Source organism: Mesoplodon bidens (genome assembly GCF_964165515.1).
Source record: "Mesoplodon bidens genome assembly, chromosome: 15".
Taxonomy (NCBI): domain Eukaryota; kingdom Metazoa; phylum Chordata; class Mammalia; order Artiodactyla; family Ziphiidae; genus Mesoplodon; species Mesoplodon bidens.
This window is the reverse complement of record NC_138171.1, coordinates 52,021,961-52,042,533: the sequence shown is the minus strand read 5'-3', so window position 1 is coordinate 52,042,533 and position 20,573 is coordinate 52,021,961.

Sequence of the window (20,573 nt, the reverse complement as noted above, 5' to 3'; positions counted from 1 at the left end):
TCGTAGGAATTTAGCCTATTGAGAAATTCCCCCAAGAATATAAAGATGCATGTGAGAGGAAGTTCCTTGGTAGACTGACTCTCTGCCAAAATTTGGCTCCCCTTTCCATGGGAGGATTATTCTCTGTCATTTGAACTCAGGCAAGACCAGGTGACTTGTTTGGGCCAAAACAAAATGTGAACAGGTCACATGTGTCACTTTCTGGCAGAAGCTTTAAGCCTTTGTGCGTCGTCACACTCTCTTTCCTTATGCCACACTGTCCTGCTAATTTCAGATAATGGCATCTCCATCAGCCTGGTTCCTGGAGCGAGGATGACACAGGGCAGAGCCCCAGCTAAGCAAGTATGGAAATGTGTCATGAGCAGGAAATAAACCTTTCTTAGATACTAAGACTTGAAATATTCATTATAGCAGCCTAACCTAGCCCATCCTGACTGAGTTTGTAACACTGAAAACTGGAAGTAATGCAAATATCTATCAATAGGAGACTAAGTTAATAAATTATGGTGTTTTTCAACAATAGTCTATTAGTGCAGCCCTTGCCAAAAAAAAAAAAGTTCTGTCTTTATTACTGAGATGGAAAAAGTCCATATTGTTAAGTGAAAAAAAAATGTTGTGGAGCAGTTTATTCAGTATGATCACATTGTTGTATAACAAATAATTTATAGGGGCTTCCCTGGTGGCGCAGTGGTTGGGAGTCCACCTGCCGATGCAGGGGACGCAGGTTCGTGCCCTGGTCTGGGAGGATCCCACATGCCGCGGGGCGGCTAGGCCCGTAAGCCATGGCCGCTGAGCCTGCGCATCCAGAGCCTGTGCTCCGCAGCGGAAGAGGCCACAACAGTGAGAGGCCCGCGTACAGAAAAAAAAAAAAAAAATTTATAGACATATGTTAGTATGTGCATAGGAAGAAACCACTGGAGGAATATATACCAAACTGTCAGCAGCAGCTATCCATACATTTTAGATTTCTGTATTGTTTGAATTTTTACAAGTTCTGAGTCAAGAGTCCCTCTGCTCTGGGCTGGATCTGTTTCATCTGTCATTTGGCAGCTAGACTGGATTATGCAAACTGGCTTTCCTCTTGGATGGATTTGACAATCTCCAAGGTTAAGTCTGGAGGCAAACACGTGGACTTGTTAAGTGGGGACAGGTTAATAAATAAGGCAATTTGAGCAGCATTCCTGGAACTTTTTCCAAGCCCATCAAAAATACAGAATGTAATTAGTACTCATCTTAATTCCCAGTGTAAACAACGGTGATTACAAACTGATGAATACTTAGATGGTTTCTGCACCACCATTTGTCCCTTATGACTCTTGGATAATTATTTTCACAGAGCAGTTTTAACAACATGGAGGAAACAGGTTGGGAGTGAGGGGTTTGTCTCATTTGTCTTTAACTCCTCAGTACCTGGCTCCGGGTTGGCCCAGGGTAGGTATTCAATTAATGTGATTCAGAAACTATATGTTTTCAATAATAATTATTATTTTTTAAATACTTATTTTATTAAAAAATTATCATACATTAAAATTGACTTTTTGGTGTACAGATCTATGAATTTTAACACATGTATGGATTTCTATAACCACCATCACAAACAGAACACAGAACCATTTCATCACCCCCAGAAACCCTGTTGTGCTTTTCTTTTGTAATTACATTCTCCCCCAGCCCTAACTCCTGGCAAGCACTGATATGTTCTGTGTCACTACAGATTTATCTTCTCAAGAATGTCATACAGATATCATCTTCTATAGATGATCTTTGGAGACTGGCCTCTGTCGCTCAGTTTTTTATTACCGAATAGTGTTCTTAGATAACACTGTATTTTGAGCACCCTACTATGTACCAGGCACTGAGCTAGGTATTTGGGACAAAACAAAAGATAGGGCAGATATGGATCCTATAGGTTTAGAGCTTAGAGACATCCACAGTAGATTCATAGAATGTCAGAGTCCTAAGGGGGCTCTGAGCTAATCTAATTTCTAGATACTTGAAGTGTGGTCTGTGCACCAGGATCATCAGCCTCCCCCTGAGAACCTGTTAAAAATGCAGAACCTCGGGAATTCCCTGGTGGCGCAGTGGTTTACAATCAGCCTGCCAATGCAGGGGACACAGTTTCGAGCCCTGGTCCAGGAAGATCCCACATGCCGCAGAGCAACTAAGCCCATGTGCCACAACTACTGAGCCTGCGCTCTAGAGCCCACGAGCCACAACTACTGAGCCCATGTGCCACAACTACTGAAGCCCACGTGCCTAGAGCCTGTGCTCTGCAACAAGAGAAGCCACTGCAATGAGAAGCCCGTGCACTGCAATGAAGAGCAGCCCCCGCTTGCCGCAACTAGAGAAAGCCCGCGCACAGCAACAAAGACCCAATGCAGCAAAAAATTAAAAAAAAAAAAAGTGCAGAACGTCAGGCCCCACCCCAAACTAACTGAATCAGTCTATACAGTAACAAGATTCCCAAGTGATTCCTCCGCAACATTCACAGAGCGCAGAAATTCCTGCATCCCTGCCCAATACCCATCTAGTCTTGGTGTGAATACCTTCAGTCACAGGGTCTTATTCTGTGCTTCAGCAGCCAGCCCCTTCCATGATGAGCAGCTCAAATTATTTGCAGTTTTTCTTAGTCTAAAGGGAAACTTACTTTTGTATAAATTCCACACTACAGCTCTAGTTCTGACTTTTGGGTCAATCCAAAGCACACATATTCTTCTTTCATCTAATATCTCTTTGGTTATTTACAGACTTCATGTTCTTTTCTCCAGGTGAAACACTTCCAGATGCTACAATCATTCTTTATATTCATTTATTCATCCACTTTGTATATTTTTATTGGTACCTACTACATGCAGTTACCGAATCTGACTTATCTCAAAAAAATTTTGACAGAGTTAAAATGGGTTAACTGGATGTTAAAGTGCTGAGTATTTCTGATAAGATATAAATGAAGAAAAGTTTTAAAGGAAACATTTAATACGGACAGCTAGGACTGGAAGACACAAGCCCAAGTGTCGCTTAGGTAACTACAATACACCACTTAAAGGGAGGTTGTTGCTGCTATTCAGCCCCACTATTGCATAATCTTCTCATTTTTCAAGACAAGTCAGAAATGTGAATTTTCTGATTTTTAGATGTGTGCAATTATACCATCAGGGTTACCAACTGCTAACAGAATCTTCTCAAGATGCCTTAGCAGAAAAAGGGTTTATGGGAAAGGTATATTAGGTGGCTCAGAAAATTAAGTGCAAGGTGGGGAACTGGACTCAGGTAGTGGGCAACATCCACGAGAGGCCCAGCAGCTGGGAACTCAGCCAGGTCATGTCAGGGGAGCAGGCTGGGAGAAAGCTAACATTGGCACCACTGCCATGGGACATTGAGCAACGCCCCTCTAGACCATCAATCCCATTGCCTTTGGCATCTTCCAACTGCCCCCCACGTTCAGAATACTGGGTGTGATCTTCAGCTGGCAGCACCTGGTTTGCATGTCCCAGCTCCCTGGACTTCAGGGAACTGAGAGAGGGAATATCTGCCCTTTCTAATTCTTTGAAAAGGGGTAAGGATTTATTTGTGGAGTTTAAATTAAAAGAGTTGAGCACAGCAACTGCATTAGGAATGCTTTTGGCTGCAAGTTACTATGAACAGCTTATAACACAAGGACACAAGAAACCAGAGACTGGGAGTCACAGAGCTGACTCAGTAATTCCTCAGTGTAATCAAGGACCAGGCTCTTTCTCTTTATACACACATCCTTCAAATACTGGCTTTTTTTGCACTTAGTCTTGTTGTCTCATGATCCCAATATGGTTATCAGAGCTCAAACATCACATCTGCATTCCAGCTGTGGAATGCAGAAGAAGATGGGATAGCATCCTTAAGTGTTCCTCATGAGGGTCAACAAAAGCCCAGCAGGTCTTGACTTATAGTTCATGGGCCAAACTTTGGTCACATGACCACATTTAGCTTCAAGGTGGGCTAGGACAGTGAGTATCTCACTTTTTTCCTTTTCTTTTTCTGAAAAATTTTTTTTCTTACTTTTGGTAACTTTATTTTGAAATAATTTCAAACTCAGAAAAGTTGCAAGAATAATATAAAGAACAACCATATATCCTTCACCCACATTCTCCAATTAACTTTTTGCCACATTTGCTTTACTATTCTCTATTTTTTTGAATTATTTAAAAATAAGTTGCGGGCTTCCCTGGTGGCGCAGTGGTTGAGAGTCCGCCTGCTGATGCAGGGGACACAGGTTCGTGCCCCGGTCTGGGAGGATCCCACATGCCGCGGAGCGGCTGGGCCCGTGAGCCATGGCTGCTGAGCCTGCGCGTCCGGAGCCTGTGCTCCGCAGCGGGAGAGGCCACAACAGTGAGAGGCCCGCGTACCGCAAAAAACAAGCATGTGTTGAATAAACTAATGCTAAAAAAAAAAAATAAATAAGTTGCAAACAGAGTACTCTTTACCTCTACGTATTTCACAGTGTGTTTCCCAAGTGCAAGTTTATTCTTATATAAAACCACAGTAGAATAATCAAAATCAGGAAATGATACATAAATACAAGTATCTGGCTTTTTTCAATCTCTGTAGTGGATATGGGCAGAGAGAAGGGAGTTGGGAATAGCCATCAGGGTAACAAACCATAGCAACTAATTATTTAAAAAGTTTCCAGTGGAATTCCCTGGCGGTCCAGTGGTTAGGACTCGGCGATTTCACTGCCGTGGGCCCGGGTTTGATCCCTAGTGGGGCGAACTAAGATCCCACAAACTGTGCAGGGCAGCCAAAAAAAAAAGTTCCCACTATACAAAACAAACAAACTGTGTCTATGAACCAAATCCAGCCTGAAAGGCACCAAATTGCCTTAACTGCTTTAAACTTCTTGCTGAACTATCTTCCCTTTGATTAGAATAGTGAGAATATTTGTACAGTATACATTTCCACTTTTCGTGTTGATGTCATTTACTCTCTAAATGGTGTTGGAAGGAATCTGTCGGAGATAACAGGCAAGTCTGGTTAAAGAATATTATTCTCTCCAAATTTGCACTAACTAGATAAAAAAAATGGACAGTTTTTTTTCTTTAATTCCCTTTTATGTCAATTTCCTGAAAACATCCCTGAATGATACAATTATACTGCTTTAATTCTCACAATTTATAATGAAATCAGAGGATAAAAGAGGGATATTGAGAGTTCTTCCTTTTCTCCCAGCAAAATTAAATTCAAATTGTGCTGGAGAGATAGGAGGCAGGACACGTGGAGTAATATTTTTATATTATCCTTTTTAATGAAATTGAAGATAGAAAGTGTTCTTTAAAAAGTGGGTGCAACAGAGGCCTGGCCTCTGGTCTGTTTGGGGGTGTGGGAAAAGCTATGTGTGACTGGCTAATGGGAGAGTCAGGGACGGGCGAGCAGTTAGGAAGGAGTGAGGGGGCTGGCAGTGAGTTTCCAAATGGGGAGAAGAAGAGATATTTTGACCATTGCAGCTCTTTGCTCACCTAAAACTGCTCCGTCTCCTGCCATTGCTTTCATACATCTGTGAGAGCTTCTGAGCTAAATATTTAAGCATGGAATATGAAAGAATGGGATAGAATACAGCTGGTTCCCCCACTCTGACAGGGAGGAGGTCTTATCAGAAGTGCGGTCTCAGAGGTCTGGCAGACCTGAGCAGCCTTTTTGCCTACAGAGGGGTAGGTACCACAACCAGGTTCCCAGAGCGCTGAGCAGAAAACGTGCATCAAGAACTGGGTGCACGACAAGGGATTAATTCCCCAAATATACAAACAGCTCATACAACTCAACAACAAAAAACAACCTAATCGAAAAGTAGGCAGAGGACCTACATAGATATTTCTCCAAAGAAGAAATACAGATGGCCAATAGGCACATGAAAAGATGCTCAACATCGCTAAATATTAGAGAAATGCAAATCAAAACTACAATGAGGTATCACCTCACACTGGTCAGAATGGCCATCATTAAAAAGTCTACAAATAACCAATGCTGGAGAAGGTGTGGAGAAAAGGGAACCCTCCTACACTGTTGATGGGAATGTAAGTTGGTGCAGCCACGATGGAAAACAGTATGGAGTGTCCTCAGAAAACTAAAAGTAGAATTGCCATATGATCCAGCAATCCCTCCCCTGGGCATATTTTTAGACAAAAGTCTAATTCGAAAAGATACATGCACCCCTATGCTCATAGCAGCACTATTCATAATAGCCAAGACATGGAGGAAACCTAAATGTCCATCGATAGATGAATGGATAAAGATGTGGTACATATATACAATGGAATACTACTCAGCCATAAAAGACAACGAAATAATGCCATTTGTAGCAACATGGATAGACCCAGAGGTTATCATACTAAGTGAAGTAAGTCAGAAAGAGAAAGACAAATACCATATGATATCACTTATATGTGGAATCTAAAATATGACTCAAATGAACTTATTTACAAAACAGAAACAGACTCATAGACATAGAAACAAACTTATGGCTACCAAAGGGGAAAGGTCGGAAAAGGGATAAATTAGGAGTTTGGGATTAGCAGATACAAATTACTATGTATGAAACAGATAAACAACAAGGACCTACTGTATAGCACAGGGAACTATATTCAATATCCTATGATAAACCATAGTGGAAAAGAATATTAAAAAAAGAATGTATAACTGAATCACTTTGCTGTACAGCAGAAATTAACACAACATTTTAAATCAACTATACTTCAAAAAAAAAAAAGAATTGGGATCAAAGAGTGACATGCAGCTGGAAAGAAGAAAAATTGGCAGTCTCAGAGTTGGAAGTCAGGAAGGTACAGAATTTATCCTCTGTGAGTGAAAGGCAAGTTGAGGCAAATAGTACAGGACCAAGATCTCGTAGGATGTGTGGTTGCTGGAGGCCTGTGGATGAGTTGCAGGTTGTGGGGTGATGGTTGGGTGGGGTGGGAGCTGGGGAAGAGGGCTTGGCAGATTAAAGAAATGAAGGAAAGCCTCCCTCCTCCCCATTCCATTGTTTCTACCTTCCAAGACTATTCTTATTTGTGATGACATGGGCAGAAACTTCAAGGGGATTATTGGACGAGTTAATCTCTAAAAAAGTCAAGCTGAGCATAAGCATTTGGGACCAGATGATTAAAAAAAAGAAAAAAGAAATCTAATTTAGAGGTTAAAGAAGATGGGATTGGGGACTCAGGTATAAAATAAAAGCATAAAAATTATAAACAAAGAAGTAAAACTGTCTCTATTTGCAGATGACATGATTATTTACATAGAAAAGCCTAAAGAATCTACACAACAACTGCTAGAACTAATAAGTGAGTTTAACAAGGTTGCAGAATCCAAGGTCAATATACAAAATAACATAACAAGATGCCTCACGAGGGGAGGGGTCCCAGTGGCTCAACAATATCATCAAAGACCTAAGTTCAGGTAGACCCCTGAGCCCCAATTCATAAAAACATACTTATGAATGGAAGAATTTTTTTTTATCATTCAGGAATATGTAAATAGCTGAAGGGTTTTTCTGGTTGAGATGAAACTCAGAAGGGGTCTGTATGCTACCCCCAGGAAGTAGACACCAGTGCCCACAGAAGATAAAATCTCATAAATGACCAGCTTGGAGCCACCCAGTGGTTTCATTTCTGGAAATTGTGTGGGATATTATGGCAGATACTGTTGGTTCCTTACCTGGTAACTATTTTTACTTTTTTATTCATCAGTCAAATTCTGGTTTTGTCGGATATCCTGTGGCCATGAGCTTTAAGGAATACAGTGCCTCTCCCCAGCCCCACTGAATAGGGAGGGTGAATACTGAATATTTCGAGACAGTCATGGTAATTCTGCTACCTTTGCCAGCAGCTGGTTCGTAAATGGGCATGTGACATCATTCTGGCTAATGAAGGAAAGTCTGGAGGGTGGGGCTCTGTGAAAATTTTCTCATCTCATAAATGTACACAAGGAAGAACTATGTTCTTTTTTCTTGCCCTGGCCTTTGGATATTGCTTTGTGGGGATGTGATGTTTGGAGCTGTGTCAGTTATCTCACAACCATGAAGATCAACGTTATATTTGGCAATGTGGAAAGCTAGAAGGAACTTAGGTCTTTGATGATATTGTTGAGCCACTGGGACCCCTCCCCTCGTGAGGCATCTTGTTATGTTATTTTGTATATTGACCTTGGATTCTGCAACCTTGTTAAACTCACTTATGAGTTCTAGCAGTTGTTGTGTAGATTCTTTAGGCTTTTCTATGTAAATAATCATGTCATCTGCAAATAGAGACAGTTTTACTTCTTTGTTTATAATTTTTATGCTTTTATTTCTTTTCCTTGTGTTGGTGCAATGGCTAGAACTGCCAGTACAATGTTGAATAGAAGTAGTGAGAATGAGCATTCTTGCCTTGTTTATGATTTCGTATTGTTTATATTTATTTATTTATTTATTTGGTTGTGTCGGGTCTTAGTTGCGGCAGGCAGGCTCCTTAGTTGTGTCATGCGAACTCTTAGTTGTGGCATGCATGTGGGATCTAGTTCCCTGACCAGGGATCGAACCCAGGCCTCCTGCATTGGGGCATGGAGTCTTAACCATTGTGCCACCAGGGAAGTCCCATGATTTCATATTGTTATATGAAATTATATGTTTATCATTGTTTTAAGTCAGTTGAAATGGGTTTTCTTCAAGCTTTAATGCTTCCAGATGAAAGCACTGTAGCTGACACTATTATTAAAGAAAAGATTGATCCAAGAAGACTTGGTTATATACAGGTTAGAGCTATCAGTGATACAGTTAAAATATTAACATCTCAAGTTACTTCTAGTTGCAGATATGTTGGGTTTCATGTGAGAATTACAGCTTCTTTGCTCCTGGGAGGCCCCTGATGTTCCCAGAGATACTGAGAACTAGAGATTGGAGGGAGGTGGCCTGATGAGGCCTAAGATTTATATCTCCTGGAGAACCAGGAGCCTGGCTACATCCCCTACAGAATCAGGAAAGTATTTTTACTGCCATGTATTACTCAGACAGGTTCCCCAGTCTCTCAGGAAAAAGGCTGGAATTTGTTGAGCTCACTGATGCCAATTATCCAAAGAGGATGTGGTCCAGAAGCAAGAAAAGGATCAATAGGACTCAGCTGGGATTTGCCTTCTCCAAGTGGAAGGAATAAAACCTGTGATTAGCTCTGAAAATAAAAACTAAACAAAATCTCAGGCAATCACAGACACAGTTCTTTGCTATCTATAAGCTTTTAAAAAAAATTTAAACAGTGCTAAGATTTTCCTGTGTGGACCTCAGAGTCCAGCTTTCACACTGAAACCCACCATCACATGCAAAGCACCTGCTACCCATATGTGCTCCAGTGGGGCTTTGGGAATGTCAGGTGGTGCTGCTGGGCATGTTCGATCCCTACCTGCTACCACATGAGTGCTCCAGGCTCGTGGACCACTAGTGTTTCTCTGAGAAGAAACCTTGCCAAAATGTAATGATGCCAAGTAAGATGAACAGAGGGCATTTTGCCTGTAATGGCCAACTTTCAGACACCTGAGGTTTGGGGTCCTCAGTTCCAAAAGCCATGGGTCAGCTCTTAACCAGGACAGAAGGCCCATGAGATAAGTTGCATTCTTCCAAAGTTGTTGTTTCAGTTGTTTTGGATAACTGGGGTTGTTTTGGGTTTTTTTTGCGGTATGCGGGCCTCTCACTGCTGTGGCCTCTCCCGTTGCGGAGCAAAAGCTCCGGACGCACAGGCTCAGCGGCCATGGCTCACGGGCCTAGCCGCCCCGCAGCATGTGGGATCTTCCCGGACCGGGGCACGAACCTGTGTCACCCTGCATCAGCAGGCGGACTCTCAACCACTACGCCACCAGGGAAGCCCTGGATAACTGGGTTTTAAATAAACTGGGTTTCAACTGCTGCCTGTCATATCCTTTCCAGCCTGATGTTCTGGCAGAGGCGTGTTTAACTTCATAAATTTATGGTGCATTGTGAACCACAGAGAAATCATTAAGAAAACGGATTCAGGTGACTTCTAAAGGGCTATTTCCATGGCCGTGAAACACGCTTGCAATGATGCTTGGAGGGGGCTGTGAACAATTATGCCTTTTGCGGCTGGCCCTGGATCCGAACAGAGCCGAGCTCTCCTGGGCTGCGTTTACTTAACGATCCCACTGTCAGTTGTCAGTAAGGCACATTCACAAGACCGCAGGCTGGGAAAACTTCTCTCATAGAGGAGGGAACAGTTCCACTTGTTCAAATATCACTGTATGGCCAGCAGTATCCTTTGAATAAAATAATACTATAACCCAAAGATCACTCTACATCTGTCCGAAATAGTCCAGACTTTGTGACATTGCTAGGATGAACAAATGAATGGGTAGAATACTTTTAAAAATTGTGGTAAAGGGCTTCCCTGGTGGCGCAGTGGTTGAGAGTCCGCCTGCCGATGCAGGGGACACGGGTTCGTGCCCCGGTCTGGGAAGATCCCACATGCCGCGGAGCGGTTGGGCCCGTGAGCCATGGCCATTGGGCCTGCGCGTCCGGAGCCTGTGCTCCGCAACGGAAGAGGCCACAACAGTGAGAGGCCCGCATACAGCAAAAAAAAAAAAAAAAAAAAAAATTGTGGTAAAAATCATATAACATAAAATTTACCATTTTATACTAAATACCACTGAATTGTACACAATATCCACTCTATTACTGATTGCTTTGCTGTAATAAGACTTTGGTTAAAATGAGTCCATTTGGCAGAATCTTAATATCCATCTGCCAAAGCCAAGGTCAAGGTTGAAATGGACATGTAGTCTTTCTGCTGTCATGATTTTTTTTTTGCTATCATGATTTTAAGTAACATTATGAGTATTTAGTTTGCAGTGGTGTCCTAAACCTTTATATATTTTAACTAATTAAAGTGTGGGCAGGACTTCCCTGGTAGCCCAGTGGTAAAGAATCCTCCTTACAATGCAGGGGACATGGGTTCAATCCCTGGTCAGGGAACTAAGATCCCACAAGACGCGGGGCAATTAAGCCCGCACACCACAAGTACTGAGCTTGCGTGCCTCAACGAGAGAGCCTGCGTGCCGCAACTAGAGAGAAGCCCGAGCGCCACAATGAAGAGTCCGCTCACCACAACGAAAAGACCCCGCATGCCTCAACGAAGACCTGACACAGCCAAAAATAATAAATTAAATAATAATAAATTAAAAAAAAAATAAAGTGTGGGTATTAATAGTATCCCCACTTTACAGATGACTGTATAGAGGACTATATAGCTTTGAACCCAAATGGGCTCTAAAGTCTGTGTACTTAACCAATAGGATTACTGCAACAATACTGCTGTGTCACTTCTGCCACTGTCATTGATTGAGGGCTGACCATATGCCTTTATCTACATGAGGGAACATGTATATACACCTCTCTAGGCCAGTTCTGAACAGTCAGCAAGGTAGCCATCATCACTGCCTTCTTTTCAGGCAAGGAAACTGAAGTTCAGGGAGTTAAGTGCTCAAGGCCATAGGCAGCAGCAAAGCTGGAACTTGGCTGCTCTGCTCTGGCTCCTCAGCCCACACTGCCTCTGTTGATGGAATTAACTAATGGAAAGTAGCACCCTGAGCCCTGCAGGAGAGCAGGAAGATGCACACCAGGAAGATGGCTAGGCCTGGTTTCAAACCCAGCATCACTACTCACTTGGGGACCAATTCAAAACCAATTCCAGAGAGAGAAGGATGTTGACCAACTTACTGTTTTTTGTTTTGTTTTGTTTTTTGGAGTGATTTATTCATTTATTTTTCTTAGGAAAAAGTGATCTTTAATACAGGGATTTCTTTTTTGGGAAACCTTTCCATTTTAATCATTTAATCCTAGAGAACTTGCCCCTGAAAGCTGTATCCAATTTGTGATGCAGAGAGAATGAAAGCAAATGGGGAAGAAAAGAGCTGCCAAGAATGGATTTGTTCTTCAGGCCGCTGCTCAGTTCCTCTTGACTCACCAAAGAGAAACATTTTAGCTGTCATCTCTATTTAGGAAACTGTGCTGTGATTCTGAAACTCTTTAACCCTAGTCACAGTCTGAAATAGGAAGTCTCTTAAAGACTTTGGGAAATATCAGGATGGATTTTTTCCCCCGACTTACTGTTTTTCCTTCTATGGGTGCTATCATCAGGGTTGGACCAAGATGTGTGGACACCTGGTCAGGCTAATGATTTGGTGTCCTATTGAGTCAGGTGGTCAGGATTAAAACTCTGGCTCCATCACCTACCGGGTTTGTGGCTTTGAGCAAGTGACTGGAACACCGTGCCTCACTTTCCTCATGTGTAAAAAGGCAATAATAAATGATGCCTACCTTGTGGAGTTGTAATGAAGATTAAATCATCTCTCCATGTAGTAAGAGTCCTGTAAGTCACTGTAAAAGATAATGACAATTTTCTCTATCTGGTTAGATTTCTAGGGATGTTTTAGCACCATTCCCGTGGTTTGGCACCAAATGTCCCATCCCTTAATCCAGTTCAGGCTGCAGCCTGGATCCTTTCCAAGCCCAGCCACTTTGCTAATCAGGATCTTATCACATCTCAGACTGGGCTCTCCCAGACCAGGCAGGGAGCCCCTGGGTCCTGCCAGCCTGCCGCCACCGTCTGCGTGGCTCTTAGCTTGGGAGACAGAAACCAAATCCTTCCCAAAGATGCTGGGAAATTAGTTTAGCGTCGTCTGCCAGTGTGCAGTGACTCAGAGACTGCCTGCCCAGCGGGGCTCCCAAGCTCTGGGGTTGGAACAAGATTGATGTTGTCGTGAATGCAAAGCAGGGCGAGAGAACTGTGGGGTTGGGAGGTGGGGAGAGGGAGGGAGAGGCAGGGCCTTCTGTTTGTCTCTTGCTCCCCTTCCACGTGAGCTGAGGTTTCAGGCAGCAGGACCGCCTCAGCTGCTCACCGTGATGGAGAGGCGGTAGGGAGTAGGGGAAAGCCAGCAGCTGGTTGGACTAATGTGAGGTGGGCATCCTGACCTGGTCACTTACTCTGTGACCTTGGGCAAGTAGCTTAACTTCTCTGAGCCCCCATTTCCTTGTCAGTCAAATGGATATCATAGCAACTGGGGTTGTTGTGAAGATGAGTGAGATGATGGATGTAACGTGCTTAGCTTAGCACAGCACCTGGAACACAGTAAGTGCTCAGTAATTGTGAGCAATTAATAAGATCAGACTTAGGAGCTCCCTAACCCTTCCTTTTGTTAAACATCCTCATCCCTTCAAGCCCTTCCAAACAACTCTCTGAAAGCAAACATTCACCAAAAGGTGGGGGAAGGAAAGGATTGAGGGGAGGTGTTGTGAGTGTGTGTGTGTATGCCTGTGTGTGTAAGTGTAAGAAAGAGAGACAGACAGAGAGGGGGAGGAGACACACACAAAGAAAAAAGGAGAGGGACAGACAGACATGCACACACAGAGACATGAACATGAACATAGAGAGGTACAAACACAGAGACAGAGAGAGAGAAATAGGAGAGGCAGACAACAGGGTCTGAACCCTGGCTCCGCCACTCACTCACTGTGTGTGTGACCAGTCTCTTAACCTCTTGGTGCCTTGCCTTGCTCACGTGTGCAATGGGGAAAGCAATAGTTCCTCCTTCATGGGATTGATGTGTAGGTTAAATGAGTACAATAAAGCAGTTGGTAGAGAGACTGGTAAATGCTCAATAAATTTGGCAGGCGGAACTCTAAGATGGCTCCCAAGACTGGCGCCCCCTGGTGTACACTCCCGGTACAGTCCCCTCCCCCTTGAGTGTAGGTGGGTCCTGTGAATACTTGGGACCTCACCGATTAAGTTACATTATACGGCAAAGGTGAAAGGACTTCGGCAAATGTAATTGGGGTACCTAAATCTGTTGACTTTCAGTTAATCAAAAGGGAGATTATCCGGAGTGGGTCTGAATTAACCACAGGAACCCTTAGAATCTGGTTCTAGAGGTCAGAGTCAGAGGAAGTCAAGAAATTCAAGCCTCACTGATGTTCTCCAGTTGACCTTGAGGAAGCCAACTGCCATGTGTGGAGAGGGCCATGTGGCAGAGAGCAGTGGGCAGCCTCCAGGAGCTGAGGGCCTCACACCTACAGCTACAAGGAGCTCTGTCAACAACCAGTAAATGTGGGAAGAGGACCCGAGCCTCAAATGAGACCACAGCCCAGCTGACACCTTGATTTCAGCCAGGTGAGACCCAGAGCCACATGTGGACTTTTGAACCACAGAAGCTGTGAGATAACAAATTTGTTTTGACTTAAACCCCTACATTTGTGGTAATTTGTCACGCAGCATAGAAAATTGTTACTCGTTTTTTTCAAATTGTGCTTAAAAATACTGTAATAAATATGTAATAATAATATAAAATTTAAATTGTAACAAAGATAGCATGAAAGTCATTATCTATGAACTGAAACAAAAACCAAAACAAGAACCATTTATTATCTCACGTTTCTGCAGTTTAGAGAAGTCGGGCAGGCTTGGCTGGATTCACTGCTTAGAGTCTCACAAGGTTGAAATCAAGATGCCGGCTGGGTTGAGGTTTTTTCTGGAGGCCCTGGTGAAGCCTGGGTTGGGTAATTCAGTTCCCTGTGGTTATAGGACTGATCCCAGCCTCCTGCTGGCCATGAGCCGGGGCCACTCTCACCTTTGAGCATCCCCTCCTTCTCCAAAACCAGCAATGGTGCATCAAATATTTCTTACACTGCGAGTCTCTCTGACTTCCTCTTCTGCTATGAGCCAGAGAAAACTCTGCTTTTAAAGAGCTCATGTGATTAGATTAGCCCCACCTGGATAAGCTCCCTTTTTAGGAACCCAGTCAACTTATTAGAAACCTTAATTACATCTGCAAAATCAATTTTGCTATATAACATAATCATCAATGTGCTATCTTAGCAAATTCACAGATTCCACCCACATTCAAGGGGAGGAGATTATACAAGGATGAGGGTCATTGGGGGTCATTCTTAGAATTCTATCTACCACACTGAGACTGTGCCTGTCCTTTTCAAGTCTTGGCTCTCCCATTTTTCATTCCTTCCTGTGAGATATTCTGTATACTTTCCATAAATTTTTGCTTCTTTGTTTAAGGTAGTGATTGTTGGCCCCAAACTCTATCTCCAAACCCTAATCCATCTCCATTTGCCAAGATTTCCATGTGTACACGTTGTAAGTCTGAGGTGAGGCCTCGAGTCTTATGACCTCAGAACCTTCTAGGTCAGTTCAGCTGGCCTTAGATGTGGTGGCTGAGAGGATTACTGAGGGAAGTCTGCGTGTGGATGGGCTAAGGGCTGTCTCACTCAGAGGGAGGAGGCCCCTGGGAGGGGTGCAGCAGTGGGGGCAGCATCTGGCCACCCATCTAGGAGACTAGACATGGTGTGTGAGCCCCTCAGACCCAATCCAGGGCAATTTGGGAATGGCTTGGTTAAGAAACAGGAATTTACCTCCCCAAGGTCAGACCCCAGGGTGGCTTCTACACAAGCTGAGAGGCTGTGAGAATCCAATGAAACAAACTGGGACTGAATCCCATTCAAATCGGCACAGCCTCAGGCTCTGCTTCCCCAACCAGCAGGTCTCTGCTGAGTGCCAGCTCCTTCCTTAGGTGCTTTACGTGCAAGAGTATAATCTTGAAGCTCCCGGGCAGGCTTTTATAGAAAGACACTTACACCCATTTTTCAGATGGGGATCCTGAGGCACAAAGCATTAACCTAGCTGCCTGTGTGAATTCCACCACACGGTTGGCACTGGAAGTCTGAGCAGGCTTCTCTTGAGATTTACAGGGAGCAATAAGTTTTTGGGGGGTTACACTAGAGCAGGAGTCAGCCAACTTTCTCTGTCAAAATCCAGATAAGACGCTATTTTAGGCTTTGTGGGGCGGGTGGTCTCTGCCACAATTACTCAACTCTGATGTAGTTGAGTAGTGGGAACACGACATGTAAACAAATGGGCATGGCCATGTGCCAATAAAACTTTATTTACAAAAACAGGTGCTAGGCCAGATTTGGCCTGTGGCTCATAGTTTGCTCCCTGCACTGGATGGTAATCATGAGACAGGGGACGGAGTTAGTGACATTTTAAAACCTTCTCAGGACTTCTCTGGTGGAGCAGTGGTTAAGAATCCGCCTGCCAATGCAGGGGACATGGGTTCAAGCCCTAGGCCGGGAAGATCTCACATGCCGCGGAGCAACTAAGCCCGTGCGCCACAACTACTGAGCCTGCGCTCTAGAGCCCGCAAGCCACAACTACTGAGCCCACGTGCCACAACTGCTGAAGCCCACACGCCTAGAGCCTGTGCTCCGCAACAAGAGAAGCCACCACAATGAGAAGCCCACGCACCGCAACGAAGAGTAGCCCCTGCTCACCGCAACTAGAGAGGGCCCGCGCGCAGCAACGAAGACCCAACACAGCCAAAAAATAAATAAATAATAATAATAATAATTATTATTATTATTATTTTTGAGGTATATGGGCCTCTCACTGTTGTGGCCTCTCCCGTTGTGGAGCACAGGCTCCAGACATGCAGGCTCAGCGGCCATGGCTCATGGGCCTAGCCGCTCTGCGGCATGTGGGATCTTCCCAGACTGGGGCACGAACCCATGTCCCCTGCATTGGCAGGCGGACTCTCAACCACTGCGCCACCAGGGAAGCCCCCAAGGACTCTTGATGGGGGCAAGATGCGGTCCTGCCCTTCTCTAAGAAGACTCTCCTGAGGCTGCAGTTACTCTTCCATGTTTTCAACTCTCCCCCCCAGTTTGAAATTTAAACTTGGCTCCTCCTTGTCTTCTTGTAACAGAGATGTTTTGTTTTCAACATGGCTTTCAACATTAGCTCTCTTTTGATAAAATAGCACCTCCAATTCCTTTTGGGAAGCCAGCTCTCAGCCTTGATTGCACAGAACCTGATTGGCTAAAGCAATCAGGCTCGTCTTCTGGCCAGAGTGATTGGTTAAAAGTTGGCCAAGTAACCTGGTACAGCCAGTGAGGCAAGAGGAGGTGACTGCAAGGGCTTCTGGGAAAGAAAGGCCCCTCATTCTCTTGAAGGGTGTAAGAGTTAGAATTACCCTGGCCATTTTTGCTTCCCTGAGGGGAGAGACTGGAACTTCAGGATCAAGCCAACAGTATGGAGGCAGAGCGTGGACACAATGCCTTTGGTGACATCACTTAAATTCCTGGATCAAGCTGAGCCTGAAGGTAGATACCTCTGGACTTCTCAAGTCTATGAGTAAAGAAAAGCCCTTTTGTGTTTAAGGCAGTTTGGGTTGGGTTTTCTGTCACCAGCAATTAAATCAGTCTCAATGATGCATTTGCCAACAGAATGCCCCTGAGGGTTGCCAAGGGAGTGGAAGGAGTGTCCACCTGCTCACTGGAGGTTCAGTTTGAAGGTGGGACCAATGTGTTGGCAAAAATGCAGGTGAGGAGGGGCTCTCCTACACTGCAGGTGGAGTGTAAATTAGGGCAGACTTTTGGGAGGGCCGTCTGAATACACTGTATGTATTAATCTGGGTCCTTTGAGAAGCAGGTGCCAAGATAAATTAAGTATATGCAGAGATTTTATTAGAGGAAATGCCTGTGTGAAAGAAAACAGGAAGGGAGCCAGGGAAGGCTGGTAAAGTCATCAGACTTGGATGCAAGTCTGACTCCCAGTGAAGGAGAGAACGTGGAGGCGTCCTAGACTGTCCTGCAGTCTAAGGCGAGTTCTCTCTCTCTCTCTCTCTTCTCCCTCAAATTATTCTCAGGCTTGGTTGCCTGGCTTCCCAGCCCACAGCATCTCAGCAGCAACAACCTAGAAAAGACGGGGGACTCTGTGGGCTGTCAGAGACTGGCACAGTGACACCCAGATATGATAAGAGGAGACAAAAATACCTGAAGTTGATGCAGCCCACATGACCCTGAGTCATCAAGAAAAGACTAATCCCCTTGAGTATCTTCTGTTTAAGGAAGCAGGAAAATGTATAACATAGTTTAGAAAGATTTCTATCCAAAGTGGAAAAAGTAGAGATAGTTGTGATGCTTGAGGAATGAATTTTAGTTTTCTGGAAACGTCACCTATGCAGAGCTCTTCATTTCCCAAAGCTGCCTGATAAATCAGTTAGAGCTGGAAGGGACTGTGTCTCCATGTTACAAAGGAGAAAACTGAAACTCAAGAGAGGTTAAACCACTTCCATGAGATCACATGGTAAGTGGCAATGGTGAGATTTGAACCAATGTCTTTTTTTTTTTTTTAAGATTTATTTATTATTTATTTAATTTATTTTTGGCTGTGTCGGGTCTTAGTTGTGCACCCAGGATCTTCACTGAGGCATGTGGGATCTTTCGTTGTGGCGCGTGGGCTGCTCTCTAGTTGTGGCCTGTGGGTTTTTCTCTTCTCTAGTTGTGGTGCGCAGGCTTTAGAGCATGTGGGCTCTGTAAGCCCTGGAAGCCTGAACCCCATGTCTTTCTGATTCCAGATGTGGTAACACTGAGATGTACCACCCAGATCCCCACCTTCAAGGAAGGGGGCAGAGTGGCTTCCAGCTGTCAGCTCCTACAGGGTCAGCCTCAGCTGCAGAGAGCTGCCTTAATCAAAGTCAACTCCTTGGGACTTCCCTGGTGGCGCAGTGGTTAAGAATCTGCCTGCCAATGCAGGGGACACGGGTTCGAGCGCCGGTCCGGGAAGATTCCCACATGCTGCAAAGCAACTAAGCCCGCGAGCCACAACTACTGAGCCCATGAGCTGCAACTACTGAAGCCCACGCGCCTAGAGCCCGTGCTCTGAAACAAGAGAAGCCGCTGCAATGAGAAGCCCGTGCATGGCAACAAATAGACCCTGCTCGCCACAACTAGAGAAAGCCCATGCAGCAATGAAGACACAACACAGCCAAAAAAAAAAAAAAAAAGAAAGAAAGAAAAGTCAACCCCTTTCCAGGGGAGCCCACATCAGTGACTGAGTGGAGTATGCGGCTAAAGGCCTGGCCATTTCAGTCCTATGAGGTCCACTCTGATCGCCTCTATTTGCCCCAGATCTCCCTGCCAGGTGGACCGATAATTTGTCAGGCTGCATCTCAATTCCGCTTCTTCCTCCGCCTTCCCTGCACAGGTACTTATCCCTAATAAACATCTTTTACAAACCCTGTCTCAGCAACTGCTTCCAGAGAACCCAGTCAGGAGCAGTCGAGGAAGCAAGTGACAAGATGGGGCTTAGAAGCTGGATCGCTCACCTCCAAGCTGGCGATCAGTGGTGGTGTGTGGAACAGACAGCCCCTGGCACGAGGTGGTGTTCAACTGTTCAAACTTCCATGGAGTGAACTGGGAGGGTGTACGGGAAGGGGATGCACTCGTAGGAGCGAGGTAGCAGGTAGTTGACGAGCAGAGAAGAGTACCTATAAGCATAACTAGACTGTGGCTATTGCTAAGACTTTGATGTTCTACAGAAAGATAATAAACAGCTGAGGGGTTTCCCTGGTGGTGCAGTGGTTAAGAATCCGCCTGCTAGTGCAGGGGACATGGGTTCAGTCCCTGGTCCAGGAAGATCCCACGTGCCGTGGAGCAACTAAAGTCCGTGTGCCACAACTACTGAGCCTGTGCTCTAGAGCCCGTGAGCCACAGCTACTGAGCCTGTGAGCCACAACTACTGAAGCCTGTGCGCCTAGAGCCCGTGCTCCACAACAAGAGAAGCCACTGCAATGAGAAGCCCGCACACCGCAATGAAGGGTAGTCCCCGCTCACTGCAGCTAAAGAAAGCCCGTGGGCAGCAACGAAGACCCACCGCAGCCCCCCACCCCCCAAAAAAAATATATATATATATTATAATAATAATAAAATAAACAGCTGAGGACAAGTAACAGGTTCTTGCTCCAAGAGTGAAAGCCAAAGAGTCTCTTTGGTTGCAGACAAAGAAGTTCTCATCTCTTGTGGCAGGAGGCAGATCAAGCCTGGGACTCAGAGTGTCCGAACTTCAAAGGGAGTTGAGCTCTCAACCAAGGCAGTGTGTTATGCTACCGTCAAGGCCCTGGTTGGGATCCTGACAATGGGATGGGGTCATCTGGGTGGTGCCCCCAAAGATGTTCCCACTTTGGGGGCCATTATGAGTAATGCTACTATGACCATTCATATTTGAATACCTGTTTTCAGTTCTCTTGGGTATATACCCAGAATTGGAATTGCTGGGACCACATGGTATTTCTGTGTTTAACTTTTTGAGCAGGTGCTAAACTGTTTTCCAGAATGGCTTTACCATTTTACATTCCCACCAGCAATGTATGAGTTTGGTGATATTTTCCTTTTCCTTGGGGAACCACCTTCCTCCTTGGGCCCATGTGGTTCAGGTGATGTTGACCCCACCCCTCCTGCCCAGCCATGTGCATCTAAGCAGGGTCTAGCCGACCAGCATATGCCAAAGAGATTGCTTCAAGAATGGGCATGTGCCCTGAGCCAGGCCAGTGAGATTCAACTCTGAATCTAGAACAACCCCTGGACTTTTATTACTTGGACCAATAAATCCACCATCCTTCATTTATCAAGCCAGCTGAGTTGGTTTTCCTGTCACTCGTCACCCAGTGATCACTCTGTATCTTAAGATTTGCTTGTATAAAATCTCTGTCCGAGAGATTTGTCT